The sequence below is a fragment of the Ovis canadensis genome, chromosome 17 (assembly GCF_042477335.2).
Source record: "Ovis canadensis isolate MfBH-ARS-UI-01 breed Bighorn chromosome 17, ARS-UI_OviCan_v2, whole genome shotgun sequence".
NCBI lineage: Eukaryota > Metazoa > Chordata > Mammalia > Artiodactyla > Bovidae > Ovis > Ovis canadensis.
Window position 1 is genome coordinate 50,253,024 of NC_091261.1, and position 13,091 is coordinate 50,266,114.

General features: G+C 39.3%; 1 protein-coding gene across 11 annotated transcripts in view; it reads right to left on the minus strand.

Moving 5' to 3' along the window:
• RAPGEF2 (Rap guanine nucleotide exchange factor 2) overlaps positions 1–13,091 on the minus strand; it is a 266,791-nt gene that overhangs the window by 96,463 nt on the left and 157,237 nt on the right. The window lies entirely within an intron of this gene.

A 13,091-nucleotide genomic window follows, 5' to 3' on the forward strand; every position in this document is an offset into this window, starting at 1 on the left:
GGAAAGCCATTTCCTGGGTAGAGAGAAAGCTTCCTTTTCTAAATAAAAAATTCCTCTTAGGAAACAGGCGGCATTGCTGCTTCCTGCAGAAAGCAAGACACTGGAGTCTGTCTCTTAACCTGCAAGGCTCACAGTCAATGCAGTTCTAGTGATGTAAGTGGGTTTCTCTCTCGCCCTCCCTCCCCTATATACACTGAAATATTCAGCTCAAACGGTACACACGTTTCTTAAGGCTCGCCCCCTCCTCTCCTTAACCACTTCACTCATTAAGGTAGCGATGGACAATTCAGATAAAGTAACGTGCTCTTGCCTGTGTTGTATCAGCAGCTGTAGGTTAAGCAAGTCTCAGAGGGGTGGAATCCATTGATTGCTGACTCCAAATAATATCACTGAAGACAGGGTGGGAAGGCAGAGCAAGGACTTACTTGAATAGCTTTGAACTAAAACATGATTTTTTTCACCAAGGTGAAGAAACAAGAATAGACATGACCACTTTCCCCACCCTCAAATATCGCTGTGCTATAGGAAACTACCAAAAATTCACAAAATGCAAGCTCTGTATAAATTTAGAAGATGTGATTTTTCACAAACACCCATACACATGCGCGCGTGCACACAAACACATATAGTACCTTGCAAATAATATAAAAATAAACCTGCTCAGGATTTAAAAAAAACTTAGAGGCAGAAGGTTGAAATTTAATAAGGTTGTATTATTCTGCCACAGACTCTGAACTCCACCCAGGTAAGTAGGTTATGTGAAAAGAAAGCATTATAGTGGACATCTTAATCTGGAAGCCCAGGTCCATTGCTCACAGTCACCTCTACCCATAAATGGAATATATAACAGAAAATAAATACGGAACATCTAGCCACTGGAACAGTTGACTTTGGAGCTGCTGGTGCCTGCTGATTCCTGCTTTCCTCTCTCCCTACCCAAGCCACACCCACAGCGCTTATCTTCTTTCCTCCCCTCACACGCGAAGGCAGCCGGGCCCCCCACATCTCTATTTTGGATCCCTCTCCCCAAGACATGCCCCGTTCACAGCCTTCTTATATTATCCATTACCCCTTCTCTCCCACATATACTCAACCTCTCTCTCACCACTAGAGGTTCTCCACACTGACTTTTGAACCAGTCAGGTCTCTCCCATCTCAAAAGCAAAAGCAAACCTAGAAATCCTGCCGAGATCCTGCATTCTCCTGAGGTTACCAGGCTACTACTGTCTGATGGCTTCCCCACTTCACAACCTGACCTCTCAAGAAATCACCTGCTTTGGTTCCATCATCCCTCATCCCACTGCCCTCTTGACGGAGGACCGCCACGGTCCTGAGACACGACTGAGACATCAGCAAGTCACCCTTAACACCCTCTCCACATCCAATCCACCACGATATCCCAGTAATGACGTTCTCTCTAAAACTCAGATTTCTCTTCCTCTCCATCACTATCATCACACTCCAGTCATTATTTTTTTGCCTGGAAAACTGCAGAAGCCTCCTTAGGAAACTCCCTGGGTTCAGTTCGAACTTAATCCACTCAACCAGTTTAACAAATGACAACTGAGATATTTTAAAGACTAAAATCTGGTCATTTCACCTGAATCCACTGAGCCCCCTTTTTCCACATCAAGAAAACCCATGCCTTCCTACTGCTTCCTTGAAGAGGAAGAGGACCTTTTTGCACCCTATTTCCTCTGCCTTGACCTCTCTATCTGGACTGTCTCCTACTCCACCCCTCACAACACCCGGGTGAAACGCCCTCAAGTTTGCCACCGTATTGTGGATCACTTCCCTGCCATGCTGTGACTTTGAGCAGTTAGTATGTGCTTACCCTGCTACATGCCCTTGTCTATGAGGACTGGCATCATGCTTGCCTCTGTGCCCCTAGTATTGCAGCGCACAGCATGCTACATGGTTTTTGAATGAATGAAATCCTCAGTGACTAGGAATGGACACTGACAAGATCATATTTGATCCTGTAAACCAGTCTCTATCAAAATACCAAATATCTTTCTATAACAGACAAATAAACTACTTAAAAGTAGTCAGTGCTGATATTTGACAAAGGAGAAAAGGCAATGCAATAGACCAAAGATAGTCTCTTCAACAAATGGTGCTGGAACAAATAGACATCCACATGCAAAATAATAATCTACAAACAGGCCTTACACTATCTACAAAAATTAACTCAAAATGGAATACAGACCTAAATGCAAAATGCAAAACTGTAAAACTCCTACAAGACAGGAAGAAATGACCCTGAGTACACTACTGCCTTTTTAGCCACAACGCCAAAGACATGATCCATGAAAGAAATAATAGATAAGCTGGACTTCCCTAAAATTAAAAACTTTGGCTCTTTAAAGAGACAATATTAAGAGAACTAGAAGACAAGCCACAGACTGGGGAAAAATATTTGCAAAAGACATCTGATAAAGGACTTGTCCAAAATGTACAAAGGACTCTTAAAACTCAACAATAACATAAAATTTGATTTAAAAATGGGCCAAAGACCTTAATAGAAACCTCATCAAGAAGATGTACACATGGCAATAAGGACATGAAAAGATGATCCATATCTTATATCATCAGGGAAATGCAAATCAAAACCACCATGAGATACTGCTACACACCTATTAGGATGGGCAAAATCCAGAACACTGATAACAGCACCTCCGCTGGTGAGGAGATGGAACAGCAGGAACTCTGAATCACTGTCGATAGGAAGGCAAAATGGTACACCACTTTGGAAGGCAGTGTGGTTTCTAACAAAACTAAACATGCTTCTATCTGACGATCCAGCAACCCAGTCCTTGATATACACCAAAGCAGTGGAAGACATACGTCCACATGGAAACCTGCACACAGATATTTAAGCTATTATTCATAAGTGCCAAAACTTGGAAACCACACCAAGATGTCCTTTAATAGACAAATGTATAAATAAACTGTAGTGTGTCAAGATAATGAAATATTATTCAACCCGAAAAAGCAACCAGCTATGAAGCCATGAAATGACATAGAGAAACATTAAGTGCATATTACTAAGTGAAAGTAGCCAATCTCAAAAGAGTACGTACAGTCCAACTATACGACATTCTGCAAAAGGCAAAACTACAGAGACAGTAAAAGATCAGGGGTTGCAGGTGGGAGTGACGGGGTGCAGCTAGAATGAAGAGGTGGTGCACAGAAGACTTTTAGGACAGAGAAAATACTCTGTATAATATTAAAATGATGGATACATTTCTCGCTATACATTTGTCCTAACCCATCTGCACAACATCAGGATTGAACCCTAAGGTAAGCTAAGGACTTTGCACGAATATGGTAGGCTCATCCTTGGTTTTAAAAAAGGATGTACCATTCTGGTGAGTAAGACTATGATCCATAGAGATCATAGGAGAAGAGATACCTGTGAAATCTCTGTACCTTTTTCTCAATTTTTCTGTAAACCTAAAACTGCTCTAAAAAAATAAAACCTTGAAAGAAAAAAAGTAAAAGCTAGAAGCAAACCAAGTGTGAGTGAATGAATGTATATATAAAGTATGGCATAATTTATACATATGATGGGATATTCAGTCTTAAAAAGACCAAGATTCTTCACAAGCTACAGCAAGGATAAACCCTGAAGATACTAGGCTAAGCAAATAATTGAGTCACATAAAGACAAACACTGTATGATTCCACTTATATGAAGCACCCAGAATAATTAACTTCATAATCAGAAAGGAGAATGGTTGTTGTGAGGCGCTGGGAGAAGGGAGAAATGAGGAGTTATGTTCAAAGGGTACAGAGTTTCAGTTTGGTAAGAGGAAAGCATTCTAGAAATGGATGATTATGGTTGCATAACAAGATGAATGTACTTAATGCTACTGAACTATACACTTAAAAATGGTTAAAATGATCAATTTAAACATTATGTGTATTTTACTACTACTATTACTACCACTACTACTACTACACACACACACACACACACACACACACACACACACACACAGAGAAAGTCAACGGCAACTCAAGAACTAAATGATCAAGTTACACGACGTTCACCATCTAGCCCATGTCCCACAGGTTCAGGTGACAGAAGCCCCTCTCCAAGATTAAGTCAAATAACCACCATGCTGATGGCAGCCGACCTTAGGAAGAAAGTTTCACATTGCTCGTTCTGGTGGAAAAACCTGTCACTTCTCCTAAGGAGGAAACTAATCTAATCGGGGACCCTGGTAGATGAAGTCAGAATCACACATCCTCAGACACTGGATGCCTTTTTGTGCTAAGACTGCTGTGATTTCTCTCCCAAGCTGGCTCCACACCTACAACCTCCACATTTTGAAAAACACACGATGGCAGTGCTGAAATTCTACTATCCATACTACCTTGCACACAGAAATTTAATTACACCAGGTTATGATATGCCAAACAGAAAACATGAAGGTTTAAGAGAACGCACTATTACAGATTTTACACAAATAAGAAAAAAATCACATGTAGGCTGAATTTAGTTATACTTACCCTATTTCTTAACCATCAAGGTTTAGCAAATAGCACTCAGTGGATTCAGCTACTGAAAAGGGACCACGTAACAACTTTCTGCCTGTGTTGAGAACGTCTGTGTGTGTGCATGCTTAGTCATGTCTGACTCTTTGTGACTCCATGAACTGTGGCCTGCCAAGCTCCTCTGTCCATAGAATTTCCCAGGCAAGAATACTGGAGTGGGTTGCCATTTCCTTCTCCAGGGGCTCTTCCTGACCCAGGATTGAACCCATGAACCCACGTCTCCTATGTCTCCTGTACTGGCAGGCAGATTCTTTACCGCTGAGCCACACCAGTAACAATGACCCGAAAGACAGAGATTACATACACATCAAGAAATCTCTTAATGTACCATCATATTCACTTATACTTTTTTCTACCTAAAGTATTCCCTTTTAATTACTATGAAGTTGAGAAAAATGGTCTGCTCTTCTCAGTAATTATTAACCACATTTAGGATTAATATGCATTTATTTATTTATAATATCTACAGTGCTTATCCATAGATCTCCAAGTGCTTTACAAACATTTAATTAAGCTTGGTCAAAACCCAAGGGAAACAATAAAATAATGTATTCATCTTTCACAGAAAAATAAAGTGTGTAAGATTACACAGTTAGCAGTTTAGAAACTATGTTTCTAATATCATTTATTTTACTTATCCACTATCCTACGGTCATTTTTTTTTCTCTCTTCTCCCTTCCTCAGAGGAAAAACTACAGAGGTTGGAGAAAATCTGTTGGAAAGGAAGGGAGAATTTATTCTTCAACATTGGAAACATAAAATTTTTTAAATATAAATCCTAATGTTTTATTGTTCATCAAAGAAATGACATTTTAACATGCTATTTTCTATATGACCACACCAAATCCATAAGCACCAAGCCAAAGCAAAACTGTGCTAGGTATGGTCAAAGATTCCCTTCTCTTTTCCTAAACCCAATATATCCCATTAGTATTATGATTTCTTTCTTAAAAAAAAAAAGAAAGAAATATTCATTTCACATAATCTAGTCCACCTTTGGGTAAACTTCAGACAGGTGCCACACACACATCCTCCTCACAGAGGGAATTTGGGCTACAATTTTTTATTTCTTCTACTTTGACCAATAAGAAGGAACTTTAGGTTCTTTGTTTAAAATAATTCATGAAATAAAATGAGAGCTATCGACACTATGACTGACGTAGTAACTGTTGAGTAAATATCTGAGTTTAGTTTAATGCAGGCTTTAGAAATACTTGGAAGCATTACTTGACTTAGCACTTATTATCAGCTGCTGCTGCTGCTAAGTCGCTTTAGTCGTGTCTGACTCTGTGCGACCCCACAGACGGCAGCCCACCAGGCTCCCCTGTCCCTGGGATTCTCTAGGCAAGAACACTGCAGTGGGTTGCCATTTCCTTCTCCAATGCATAAAAGTGAAAAGTGAAAGTGAAGTCACTCAGTCGTGTCTGACTCTTCGCGACCCCATGGACTGTAGCCCATCAGACTCCCCTGTCCATGGGATTTTCCAGGGAAGAGTTCTGGAGTGGGATGCCATCTCCTCTCCTCTTATTATCAGAAAGAACCTAATTATGAGTTCAAAAAAGATACATGCTCAAGCCAGATATACTTTCAAGATATATTCAAAGAAATCTTTAGGCAACGTCTTTCTTTCACAAAAAGGTATCTGACAACAAACTACATATGCTGAATCTGACTCATAATTGAAAAACTAATTAACCAATCTGTAATAAATAAACTATTTACATGGATCATGATAGAAGAGAAAGATTAAAAGATGGCATGAAATGGAAAGTTCCCTGGCAGTCACACGTTTAGGACTCAGCACTTTCACTGCCATGGCAGGGGTTCAATCTCTGGTCAGGGAACCAAGATGCTGCAAGCTGCACAGCACGGCCTAAAAAAAAATGGCATGTGGCATGAAATGAAGACATGCAGAAAAATGAAAAAAATAAAGAAGTCTGTAAGTGAGTAAGAAATTTCAACACACAGAATGGGGCTTTTCAAAATGCACTTATTTGAAAAATGAACAGACTTCAACAGCTGATTTCATAAAGCTTACCTCATTTTCTAGAACCTATTTTAAGAAAAGACCAGACTTCATCTCAAATTGCTCAAGTTCAAAGGCAGAATCCTTGTAACTGTAATCATTTCACTGCTTTTTCTAAGGACAAGGCCTCAAAGTGGGCTCCTGACTGCAGTATTTCATAGAACACCACTACTCCAAATATAAATGGCAATTATTACCTTTATTAGTAATTTGGCATGTAACCTATTCCATTATGATTAGTATGTTTGCATGAGCACAATACATTGCTAATTATCTATTTCTATTCAACAAAAGGAGAAATACTGACCACAAACTGGAATGTAAATTAGTTGAAGCCAGGGACCACATAGCATTTTATTCGTCTGATATGTTAATGATAAATTATGTTTTATCTCTACTACATAACACATAGTAATTGTTTAAATGAAGAATGGATGCATGATTCCACTTAAACTTTTGCAAAAGTAACCTGTGAAATGTTATTGGATTGACCAAGAAGTTCATTCATGCTGTTCATGGGGTCGCAAAGAGTTGGACACAACTTAGTGACTGAAAACAACAAAGGGTGTTCAGTTTTAAGTAAAAAATAAAAGACATGTTTTCCATTTTCACCAAGAACTGTATTGAACAATGTATTCCTCGAACGAATGAACTTTAGGGGCAACCCAATATTATATCAGCTGTAAAATGAGGAAATATAAGACACAGGATAGTTGTGCAACCAAAAAATATGTCCAACTTGCTAAATGACAAAATAAGGTGTTTTAACTAACTTGACAGGTGAAAAGAGTAGATGAAAACCAGCAAGTCTAAATTCAACAGCTTAAAATGTATACCATCCAAATGTCATTCATACAAGTATTAACATACAATAGGGAAGATCAGGCTAGAGGAACAATTCATGGCAGGGTAGGAGGTGGCAAAGGTTATCTGCAAAAGTGAGCTCCACAATGTCTAGAAACCCTAATATAATCTCAAGTTACATTATCAGACATATAAGGCGCACAGTGGGGACACAGTAAGGTCTGCTGTAGCCAGGATAGGAGAAGATGAGGTTGCACAACTTCATGTAACTGACAGCAACCCATTCTAGACATCAGGAGAGATACTGAGTAACTTATCACATTCGAACAGCAGAAAATCCAGATGCTAAGGTGTTGGAGAAGTTACAGTAAGTTAGGAATGTTTAACCTAGATGAGAGGCTGAACAAAGCAGGGTGTTCTGAAGCACAGTTACAGGAAAATGGAATATGAATATTTAATTGTGCTGCTTTAAGAGCTATCTAGAACCTTCAAGAAGCCTAAACTAAGATTATAGAGAGGCAGATTTCAGCTAAGCATGAGGAAAATTTCTGAATAATAGGCTTTTCCTACAATAAACAATAACTGGTATGATTTACAAAACTCTTTGTACCAAGCAGTAGTGTGCAATTTTGACACATTATGTATGGAATCTCACAAATATCAGTGCTAAGTGTAATTATTAATAAAAATATAATAAAAGCAAAGGATGAATATCAGTGATTACATAGGAAAAAAATAAATTGTATTAAGTGGTTTGCTGGCAGATTTCTAAAATCCTTTTAGGTTCTTGGCTGTTCCCAAACATTAGCTAGTAGCAAGATGGGGATGATAAGAAGAGACAGATAATAAGATAGAGAAGACCATCTGAATGAAAATGAATCTATCATGGGATAAGATTTCCTGGTGGCAACTTTCCTTTATTCTGAGATCTTTGTCCTCCTACTTTGGCAGCTGTGACGGAAACATTAAAATGTCCTTACTTTAAAAAAAAATTATAGTGATAATTGGACAATAGTTTAAAGGTTTTCTTGTTAACATCCCTTAATCTGCAAATTAAATGCTGTCAAACCTAGAAAAACGTAAGTAAAAGGTGTTTCTCTTAATGGTAGCAATAATTTGAATTATTAAAAGCTGTATATAACTAGACATCAGTTTTATAGAAGGCACAATATTCTTAAATACTACCAAAACACTACCAATATTTTCTCATACACAAGTAATTTTGTGGCAGTGTTTTTATCTCTAAAAGAATCATTATTTTTAGACAGTTGTGAACTGTTTTGGTTCATTAGAAAGTCATACTTTTTACAAAAGATCTTTAAGAAAGATTTGGCTTAAGTGGATCTAACTTTTAAAATACACTAATTAATCACACAGTCATCCTTTGTTATGAAATGGTACTAGTTGCCAGTGAAAACCCATTTCTGTATTAGAATGAAGCTGCTACTGCTGCTGCTAAGTCGCGTCAGTCATGTCCGACTCTGTGCAACCCCATAGACGGCAGCCCACAAGGCTCCGCCGTTCCTGGAATTCTCCAGGCAAGAACGCAGGAGTGGGTTGCCATTTCCTTCTCCAATGCATGAAAGTGAAAAGTGAAAGTGAAGTCGCTCAGTCATGTCCAACTCTTAGTGACCCCATGGACTACAGCCCACCAGACTCCTCCATCCAAGGGATTTTCCAGGCAAGAGTATTGGAGTGGGTTGCCACTGCCTTCTCCGGCTAAATAGCAGGAGGCGGGGTTGTGGGGGGGGCGGGGGCAGGGTTGGGGTTGGGGGGGGGGGGCCAGGCCAGAAATGTTTTGCTTTACTAATAAGAGATGCATGGTTCAAAAAGGGAAAACATCTAATTGCAACAACAACAACAAAAACTGATGAATCAACCAGCACTTACAGCAGTGGATATTTTTGTTGCTGCTCTTCAATCATTTCTGACTCTTTGAGACCCCATGGACTGTAGCATGCCAAGGTCCTCTGTCCTTCACTATCTCCCTGAGTTTGCTCAAAGTCATGAACATTGAGTCACTGATACTATCTAACCATCTCATCCTCTGCTGCCCCTTCTCCTTTTGCCTTCCATCTTTCCCAGCATCAAGGTCTTTTCCAATGAGTCGGCTCTTCGCGTCAGGTGGCCAAAGTATTGGAGCTTCAGCCTCAGCTACAGTGGACTTTCTATGCTCTAGTCTATTTCTTTTAAAGGTACTTAAACTGTAGGCATCTAAGGTGGTTGAAGTATTTGAGGCATATCTTTTAAATCAAATTTAAAATTTAAGTAACATAAAAGCAATATATGTTAAATTCATTTTAAAAAATAAGGAATTTTATGTACCAGGGACAGAAAAGACCTATGTCTTTGTTCGACTCTATCTGTGTGACCATGAACACTGAGCACATTACCTGACGCCTCTGGCCTTAGAATGGTTATCTCCTAACAGTGGAGACACCATCACCAAGCTTTCAAAACAGCAGAAAGATTGAGAAAATATGTGAAAAAACACCCAGTCGATGGACTGTGCTGGTGGTAGAGATGATAGACTCCTATCATTGGCGGGCAGTGCAGGGGGCATGGGTTCAATTCCAGGCCCCGGAAAATCCCACATGCCTTGGAGCTACTAAGCCTGGGCACCATGACTACTGAGCCTGTGTTGAGCATTCAAGTCACAACTACTGAAGCCCTCATGCCCCAGAGCTGCACACCACAACAACTGAGCTTCCGTGCTGCAAGGGAGAAAGCCTGTGTACCTAGAGCCTGTGCTGCACAACAGAAGAAGCCACTACAGAGATAAGCTCGCTCACTGCAACTAGAAAGTAGTTCCACTCTATACAACGAGAGAAAGCCTGCACACAGTGCAACCAAAACTTAATTAAGTAATCAGGAAAAAAAACACCCAGCTGACTGGTGTATGTCATAAGTATTCAATAAGGGTCAACTTTATTCCTTCCAAGAAATTCGAAAAATTCATTGGCACTCAAGGTTTGGACAACCCATTAATTAATGTTATACAGATGGCATATATCCTTGTGTAGAACTGTCAATGCAAGTGGACCTATGATGTCTCTCCTAGTAATGTTAACTCATGCTAATTCTGGGAATTTGACCCAAAGACCTCAGTACAAAACCACAATACTGCTGAGGGCCTACTAAACGCATATATGTGGTGCAAAAGGTATACAATAGCATAAGAGATACTATCTGCTTCTGAAGCCTCTGCTGACTCTTCAGGAAATTTAATTTTTAACAAACAATTTCATTTTTTAAAACCTATTTTCAAAGAAATATCAGTATGTATAAGTTTTTATAATGGTTCAATAATCTTCACTCTACAAGAAAATAACAGTATTTCTAGAAGGCAGAATTCATCAATGGACTTCATGACCAGGAATAGAACTGTGACTGCCTGTCTGATGTAATTAAATATATTCCAGACAGGAAATGCTTGCAAGTTAATTTGCCTGGAAAATAATTAAATATAGAAGAGATGGTCTCAATATAGAAGATATTTTAGGTGCCACAGAAATTCTTTAAATGTCCCCTTGAAAAAGAAGCCAGCCTCCCAATATGACCAGGGGAGCCTAAGATGACAATATTCAATTTTCCTTTCCATAAATAAATGAATAAACAAACAAAGCCCAAACCACACATCTACTTTCTTCCTCTCCTTAAAAACTAAAAACACAGAGTACTTTACCTATTCATATTTTAGTTGTACTTTGAAATTTTCAATTACTACCAGGCAGATATCTTTAAAGAAAAATATCATAATATTTAATTGTACATATCAATATTAGGTGACTACAACTGTTAGAACTACTCACAACTGGCCAGATGAATCACATTCATGGACAATTATATCTCTTGATCGTACCATACAGTAGCAGTTCATGGTATTAACACATAAACATAAATCTTATCATGAAACACTAAACAGAGTAAGTAGCATTCACTCATTCATTCTACACTTGACCTCCAAGACAAACTGGGATAGGACAGGAAAAAAGAAATCAGAAAGAAGAAATGACCCTCAGAAATCATCCTGATTAGTAAACAGCGTGGTGGACATAAGCAAAATGTACAGTGTGTCATATGAAATGCTTACTAAAAGACTGCCTTGGAGCAAATGTATAAGAAAACCTATTTTTCTTGATGGCGTGTTATTTTATAGGCAAGGTTTTTTCAAGCAGGTGAAGCAAAAAACAAACAAAAAATCTGCTGGGCCAAAATTTTAAAACACACAATTCAATCCAGTGGACTTTTTAAAGATAAAACCCAGAACTAATAAAATATTAATATTATACATTCAGCTATTAAAAAAAAAAGAATCAAATAATGCCATTTGCAGCAGCATGGATGCAACTAGAGATTATCATACTAAGTGAAGTGAGTCAGACAGAGATAGACAATTACCATATGGTATCACTTTTATGTGGAGTCTAAAAATGACACAGTGAATCTATCTATGAAACAGAAACAGAATCAAAACATAGAGAACAGACTTGTGGTTGCCAAGGGGGAGGAGGGAAGGACTGGGAGTTTGAGATTAGCAGCTGCAAACTAGTATATACAGTGGCAGTCCTCAGTCTTCTTGGCACCAGAGAGTGGTTTTATGGAAGACAAGTTTTCCATGGACTGATGGGGATGGAGTGGAGTGGCAGGGGGGGATGGTTTCAGGAGATGGTGAGTGGGGTGGTTTTGGAATGATTCAAGCACATTACATTTCTTATGCACTTTATTTCTACTATTATTAGATTGTAATATATAATGAAATTATACAGTTGTCACTTGCCACTCACTGATAGGGTTTTGATGTAGGTCTGCAAGCAACTGATTTATAACTGTCTCTGTGAGGTCAAATCTCTCTGCTAATGATTATCTGTATTTGCAGCCACTCCCCAGCGCTAGCATCACCACCTCAGCTCCACCTCAGGTCCTCAGACATTAGATTTTCATAAGGAGCACACAACCTAGATCCCTCGCATGCACAGTTCACGTTAGGGTTCATAATCCTATGAGAATCTAATGCTGCCGCTGACCTGACAGAAGGCGGAGCTCAGATGGTAACGTGAGCAACGGGGAGCAGCTGTAAACACAGGTGAAGTGGCACTGGCTCAACTGCCGCTCACCTCCTGCTGTGCAGTTGGGTTCCTAACAGGCCACTGGTAGCAATCTATCGGAGGAGGCAATGGCACCCCACTCCAGTACTCCTGCCTGGAAAATCCCATGGACGGAGGAGTCTGGTGGGCTGCAGTCCATGGGGTTGCCAAGAGTCAGACACAACTGAGCAACTTCACTTTTACTTTTCACTTTCATGCACTGGAGAAGGAAATGGCAACCCACTCCAGTGTTCTTGCCTAGAGAATCTCAGGGATGGGGGAGCCTGGTGGGCTGCCGTCTATAAGGTCGCACAGAGTGGGACACGACCGAAGCGACTTAGCAGCAGCAGCAATCTATGGCCTGGGGGGTTGGGGACCCCTGATACACGGGATGGATAAACAAAAAGGTCTTACTGTATAACACATGGAACAATATTCAATATCCTGTGATAAATCATAATGGAAAAGAATATGAAAAAGAATGTGTATATATATATATGTATGTATAACTGAGTCACTTTGCTGTACAACAGAAATTAACACAACATTGTAAATTCAACTATACTTAAATAAAAAATAAACTTAAAAAATATTATACAAACTACTAGAAA